Genomic DNA, 7,500 nt, shown 5'->3' with positions numbered 1-7,500 from the left:
GTCTCTCTCTCTCTCTCTCTCTCTCTCTCTCTCTCTCTCTCTCTCTCTCTCTCTCTCTCTCTCTCTCTCTCTCTCTCTCTCTCTCTCTCTCTCTTTCTCTCTCTTGCCTTCTCGCTCTCTCTCTATTGTCCAAGATTTCTTTTACTCTTTCATTTTCTCTTACATGTTTCTTTCCCTTTGCTCTCTCTCTCTCTCGGGTCTTTTTCGTCTTTCTTTTCCTTTTCTTTTGCTTCCGCACGGCAATGGCCTTTAATTATTGCTCTCGCATTTTATTGGTTAAATCACAGTGAATAATTTCGAACAGAAGTTTTACATCCTTTTAACTTTAAGGATTTTTTTCATAATCACTTAAACCAACAGAGACAAAAAAAAAACAATTAAACCCCAAAATCAGAAGAACATTCACGCCAACTACACCACCAGCAACCCAAAACAACAAAAACAACAACTAAAAACAACAAAACAACATCCTACAATCACAGGCCGCTTCCCACAACGTTTGAAGAGTTTTTTTTGTTTGTTTTGTTCTCTCAATTCCGAAAGTGAGCGATCGGGAGGCGAGTTGTGTGCGCCGCCGACTGAACACGGTTTGGATGTTCTTGAACAAAGTGAACATAAGAGGAGAACATTCCCCCCCTCCCCCCCCTCTCTATCTCCCATTCATCCCCATCTCTAACCCACATTAGGGTTAGGGAGGGTGGACGAAGAAATATCCCCCTTCCCTTCCTCCACCCACCCCCTACCCCCCCCTTCCTCACGACGACATTCCCCCTTCCCCTCCCCTCCCCATCCGAGCGACACAAATCCCCCCATTCCCCTCCCTTCCCCCATCCCCATCGAACAACAAAGTTCCCCTTCCCCCTCCCCTTCTCCCGCCCCCCTCCCCCCTCCCCTTCCGACCGCCAACAAAGTCCCCCTTCCCCCTCCCCCTCCGACCGCGCGACCCTCGGCTCTGCTCTGCAATCACACCAGCGCCATCCAAAGTCATCCAAGCTTTGCAGTCACAATGGACGGTATCTGGGAGGGAGGTGGTGCTTTTTTATATTTTTTTTCCTTTTCCCTATTTCACTTTGCCGCTTTCTGCCTTTGTGTGTGTGTTTTTTTTCTCTCTTTTCTTTTCTTTTCTTTTCTTGTATCTCTTGTCTTTCTTTCTCTTTCTCTTCCTCTTTCTTTTTCTCTCTCTTTCTCTCTCTCTCTCTCATTTTCTCTCACTCTCATTCTTTATCACCCTCATTCTCTCTCCCTTTCATTCTCTATTACTCTCCTTTTATCTCCCTTTCATTCTCTCTCTCATTCTCTATCACTCATTTTCTCTCACTCTCATTCTCTCTCTCACTTTCATTCTTTCTCACTCTCATTCTCTCTCCCCTTCATTCTCTATCACCCTCATTCTCTCTCCCTTTCATTCTCTAGCACTCATTCTCTCTTTCTCTCACTCTCATTCTCTCTCACCCTCATTCTCTCTCCCTTTAATTCTCTATCACTCTCATTCTCTATCCCTCATTTTCTCTCACTCTCATTCTCTATCACTCTCATTCTCTCTCTCTCTCATTCTCTCTCTCTCTCTCATTCTCTCTCTCTCTCATTCTCTCTCACTCTCACTGTCTCTCACGCTCATTTTCTTTCACTCTCATTCTCCCTCTCCCTCTGCCTCTTCCTATCCATCTCTCTCTACCTCTCCCTCTCCCTTTTGCTCTCCCTTCTATACCCACTTGCTGCCACCATTTGTAACCCGCTCGTATCAGCTGTTGTAACCCGCTGCTAGCAGTTGTAAACCACTCGATGCCCTGGTTGTAATCCTCTAGCTGCCAGCGGTTGTGATTCGGTGAATAAGACAAAAAGTCGTTCACGGGCCATGGTCTTTATTAAAGGATTCTGTTAATACACTTAGCTCTGGCTGGAGGCCGGAGGTCAGAGCTGTTCGCTCTGCCTGTCCTCTTGTCTGTCTGTGATCTCTCTCTAACCTGCTCTGCCCTGGGTTTCTTCTGTGTCCTTCTTAAGTACGAATCCTGAGTCACTTTCTACGCCTCAGGCCTTCCGTTAGCAAATGCCGCTGCTAGAGCAGCGGGAGTTTTGAGGCGGAAACGATCACAGGAAACAGGTCAAAACAGACTGCCATCGATATAGCATTGAATTAAGTAGAAATATATAACCAAAGTCTTTAGTCACATGATATACAATATCAGTGCCTTACACCTTCCCCCCTCTCATTCTCTCCCTCTCTTTCCCAACCTTTCTATCTCTTTATCAGAACCTCCTAACCCCTGTCTTCTTCTTTTTCCCCGACGTGTGCTGTCTCCCCTCTATCTGAGACGTGACTCTCCATCCGAGGGGAAACACAGGAGTGGCGGTGGCAGTGCAATGGCGACGGAGGTGAGGAGGTCGACGGGACACGAGAGCGAGGAAGGAGGGGGGAGGGGGGGAGGGGAGGAAGGGGGAAGAGAAAGTCAAGGCATCGAGGATGGTTGCGAAGTGAGAGGGGTTGTTGCAAGATGAGGGGAGGTTGGGAGATAAGGAAGGGTAGCGAGATGAGGGGAGGCTTGGGGATGAAGGGAGGCTGCGACATGAGGGGAGATGGCGAGGGACGAAAGGGGAAAATCGGGAGGGAATACCGGGCGAGTGAGGGTAGAATGAGGGGCGACGAGCGAGGCGAACAAGGGAATAGAGAGAGAGAGAAAGAGAGAGAGAGAGAGAGAGAGAGAGAGAGAGAGAGAGAGAGAGAGAGAGAGAGAGAGAGAGAGAGAGAGAGAGAGAGAGAGAGAGAGAGAGAGGGAGGAGGGCAGAGAGACAGTGAGAAGAGAAAGAGAGATAGCGAAGGGAAAAAAGAGGAAAAAAACATGGAAGGAGGAAGCAGGAAGAGAGTGGAGAGACTGAAACGAGAGGGGAAACGCGAAACTCGATCGTTGAGAAGAGAGAAAGGGGAGATAAGGAATGGCGCTAAAGAGAGCAGATACAAAAAAAATGAGATTAATGAGGGAAGATACAGGTAGAGTAGAGGAGGAGTTTAGCGAAGTAGAGGAGCGACGAGAAGAGCGAGGTAACAGCGGGGTGAAGGAGGGGAGGAGAAGTCAAGGGGAGACTAAAGAGGGGGTGAAGGGGTGAGTCGAGATAAAAGTACGCTAATAGCAGTAAAGAGGATTTGGGGGAGCGACAGGAGAGCGCATAAATGAATTGTGAATTTCCATTTCCGAGAGTGATCAGAAGAGGGAGGGAGGGGGATAGAATATATGAGAGAGAGAGAGAGAGAGAGAGAGAGAGAGAGAGAGAGAGAGAGAGAGAGAGAGAGAGAGAGAGAGAGAGAGAGAGAGAGAGAGAGAGAGAGAGAGAGAGAGAGAGAGAGAGAGAGAGAGAGAGAGAGAGAGAGGGGAGAAGAAGAAGGCGAGAGAAAGAGAACACACACAAAAATAACAGCACAGAAAATGCTATGTCTGTCCCTGCACATCTCCATACATTATTCAGATCTCATTAACATAAACCCAATGGGTAATATCAAACCAGAAAAGTCATCTAATGTCTGTTAATTACATTTTACAGATAACATCGCAGCAAATCAATATACGGCGCTACGCCACACAATACGCTCATTTGCATAACCATATCTGTCGAGACACGCGGGGGAGACGAATCTACTCATATAGTGCACAGTCAAAATAATAACAATAATGAACGAATCGCCACAAACTCTAACCTTTAAAATTACCAACGCAAATATACCATTAATAACAATAACAACAATAATGATGTAATACCATTAAACCATTCTTCCTTCTCATCCTCCTTTCAAACATTTCTTATGTACAGCTTTCCCAACTAACCTTCCCGCGAAATGATGATCTGTTTCAATATATATCTCCTTTACATAATGTTCGAAGCCACGAAAGACCACGAAAGCTTTCTCTCTTTCATCAATATGCGGGACCAAGGGATTTCTTTGTTAGCTTTCCGATGATATGCCTTCTCATTTTATGCCTTTGTATATGTATCGCATTTTCTATGGATAATGGACATGCTCATTTGGTATGGTTATAAGGATGCACGCGCTGTCGTGTGTTCATTGTTTCTCTGTCTCTGTTTGACTGTCCTGTCCTGTCCTGCCATGTCTGTTTGACTGTCTGTCTGTCTGTCTGTCTGTCTGTCTGTCTGTCTGTCTGCCTGTCTGTCTGTCTGTCTGTCTGTCTGTCTGTCTGTCTGTCTGTCTGTCTGTCTGTCTGTCTGTCTGTCGCCCTCCCCTCTCTCTCTGTCTGTCTCTGTCTCTCTCTCTCTCTCTCTCTCTCTCTCTCTCTCTCTCTCTCTCTCTCTCTCTCTCTCTCTCTCTCTCTCTCTCTCTCTCTCTCTCTTAGAAATCTATCAGAAAGTTGACACGTGCCCCTCCATCCTCGGGCTGTGTATCCCATGATTGCATGACGTTGCATCCTTATTGAACATTGAGTAAACAAATGGTTGTATATTGCATTCTTCAGCGTGAGTGAAAAGGGAGAATAGGGGAGGGGGAGGGGGAGGGGAATGAAGGGAGAGGGAAAGGAGGAAAGGGAGAGTGTATAAAGGGAAGGGAAGGAAAACAGGATAGCAGAGGGAATGACGAGGGGAAAATGGAGGGAGAGGAGTGAATGGAGAGGGAGAGGAGGAGAGGAAGTGAGGAAAGAGAGGAGGTTAAAAGGGAATTGGTGAGAGGAGGAAGAGGAGGAGAGGGATAAAAGTGTGTGTATGTGTGTGTGTGTGTGTGTGTGTGTGTGTGTGTGTGTGTGTGTGAGAGAGAGAGAGAGAGAGAGAGAGAGAGAGAGAGAGAGAGAGAGAGAGAGAGAGAGAGAGAGAGAGAGAGAGAGAGAGAGAGAGAGAGAGGGAGAGAGAGAGGGAGAGAGAGAGAGAGAGAGAGTGAGAGGAGAGGGAGAGAGAGAGAGAGAGAGAGAGAGAGAGAGAGAGAGAGAGAGAGAGAGAGAGAGAGAGAGAGAGAGAGAGAGAGAGAGAGAGAGAGATAATGAAAGAGAAATGAGTGAGAAAGAGAAAATGAAAGAAAAATGAGGGAGAGAGAAAAAGAATCATAACAACAATAATCATATAAATAATGATAATAACAACAACAACAACAACAATAATAATGATGATTATGATAACAATAAAATATACATGATGATAATACCGGTTATGAATACGTATTCAATCTTTCATCAGACATCAAAACACAGTTTCCAAAAGGTCTATTACAATGCAACTGTACATCGAAATTTTATTCTGAAATCATGCAAATCGCGAGTTTTATGCACAGCTCGTGAAAATAATGTTGATACATTTATTTTGGCTCTGCTTTGAAAGATACATTTGCAACAATAGCAGTGATGATGATGATAACAATGGCAAAAATAATCATGGTAATGATGATAGCGATGGTGACGGTGACGGTGATGATGACAATGGTGGTGGTGATGATGATTGTTTGATAATGATTATGAGGATGATGAACATGGCAATGGTGGTGATTATGATAATGATGATGATGACCATGATGATGATGATGGCCATGATGATGATGATGACCATGATGATGATCATCATGATCATGATGATGATGATGATGACCATGATGATGATGATGATGATGGTTATGATGACGATGATAAAAATGATGATGATGACTAACAACAGATTACCTTAAAAAAACACCATCAGAAAAAAATCATAACCACCAACCCAGAAATACAACAACAACAACAGCAGCAGCAGCAGGAGTCAGCAGGAATCAGCAGGAGCCTCGCCGAAAGCACAGCCTCAGCAATCCACATTTCCCCCGGCGGATCGCCACACCGACGCGGCGCGGCGCTTCCACCACTGAACCGGAGACAACGACAGACGGAACCGGTTCGACGTCTTGCTTTGTAATTCGAGATTCCCCCAAGGTGACTCCTGGCGGGGGAAGGGGGAGGGGGGGCAGGTGGGGGGATGGAGGATGGCGAAGGGAGGGCAGGTGGGGGGATGGAGGAGGATGGGGAAGGGAGGGAGGTGGGGGATGGAGGAAGAGGAAGGGGAAGGAGAAGGGGATAGAGGCAGGTGGGGGGATAGGGAAGGAGAATGGGGATGAAGGAAGAGGAAGGGGAATGGGATGAGAGAGAGAGGGAGGAAAGAGAGAAGATGTAGGGGGCAGGAGAATGGAGGAAGGAGAAGGGGAAGAGGAAAATGAAAAGGAAAAAAAGAAAGGAATAGGAGGGATGGGGAAGGGGTGCGGGAAATGAAAAAGAAAGAAAGAAAGGGAGTAGAAGTGCAAAAAAAAAGGAGAAAAGGGAAGAGAATTGAAAAAAGGAGGAAGCAGAAAAAAGAAAGATGAGGAAAGAGAGAGGGAAAGATGAAGCCAGGAATGAGGACAGGGAGAAGGGGAAAGGAGAGGAGAAAGGGGCACAGAGAAATCCATTCACCAACGACACTGAGAGATGAATGGAACGAGTGATAGCGCTGTGACAGACGCTGGGTTTTGTTACATAATGAGGAATTGAGTCACGTGGTTGGTACGAAAAATAGGGGGCTGTGACAGGGAGTTGATACGGATAATGGGGCATGGCGGTGGTTATTCCAGTGAATGGGGAGCTATGACAGGTAGGCAGGCGGTTGATTCAGACAAAAATGGGGGAGGGTGATAGATTTCTGCAGTAGTGCACGTGAGAGATAGCTGGGTTAGGATATTGATATCGTAACAGGTGGTTAGAACAGAAGACAAGGCACACACACACACACACACACACACACACACACACACACACACACACACACACACACACACACACACACACACACGCACACACACACACACACACACACGAGACTCAGCCACGTCGAAACAGACACATTAAAACGGCAGCGCACCTGAAGACAGTCCACTTAGCTAAATGACACGTGCTTCAATGACGCGAAAATCAATGGCGCTCCTTAAGTGATGGTAAGACACATAATGTCTTCCCAATAATATAACTTATAACTATACTTCATCTTGACTTTAACTTATCTCCTTTTTTCTCGTTCTACGATTCCTCCTTGTGTTTTTCTCTTGTCCATTTCACCTCTGTGTCTCAATCCTGTCTCTCTTGTTCATCTCTCTCTCTCCATCTCCCTCTCTCTCTCTCACACTCTCCTTTTTCCTCTTTTTATCTTCCTATCTTACTCTCTCTATCACTCTCTTTATATCTATCTAGTTCTCTCTCTCTCTCTCTCTCTCTCTCTCTCTCTCTCTCTCTCTCTCTCTCTATCTATCTATCTATCTCTCTCTCTCTTTCATACACCCTTTTCCTTCCCTCCGACCCTCTCTCTGTCTCTCCCCTCGCCCTTCTTAAATCATGCATTCCCTCTCGGTCTGCTCTCACCTTTCCTGCTAACACTCTCCCCTGCTTTCTCTCCCCTCTCCTCCCTCTACTTCTTTCCTCTTCTCTTCCTCCCTTTCCCTTCCTCACTTCCCCCCCTTCTCCTCTCCTCCTGTTTCCCTCTCCCCTCTCTCCCCTATCCCTCTTCTTTCATGCATTC

General features: G+C 46.3%; 1 long non-coding RNA gene across 1 annotated transcript in view; it reads right to left on the bottom strand.

Annotated features, from left to right (window-relative positions):
* Positions 1 to 7,500, bottom strand: part of LOC147471958 (uncharacterized) — a 147,205-nt gene that overhangs the window by 97,478 nt on the left and 42,227 nt on the right. The gene's annotated exons all lie outside the window — the stretch shown is intronic.

The sequence above is a fragment of the Penaeus japonicus genome, unplaced genomic scaffold (assembly GCF_977035675.1).
Source record: "Penaeus japonicus unplaced genomic scaffold, GWHDUDI00000001_assembly GWHDUDI00000004, whole genome shotgun sequence".
Taxonomy (NCBI): Eukaryota; Metazoa; Arthropoda; class Malacostraca; order Decapoda; family Penaeidae; genus Penaeus; species Penaeus japonicus.
This window is presented reverse-complemented; position numbering and strand designations above follow the sequence as displayed.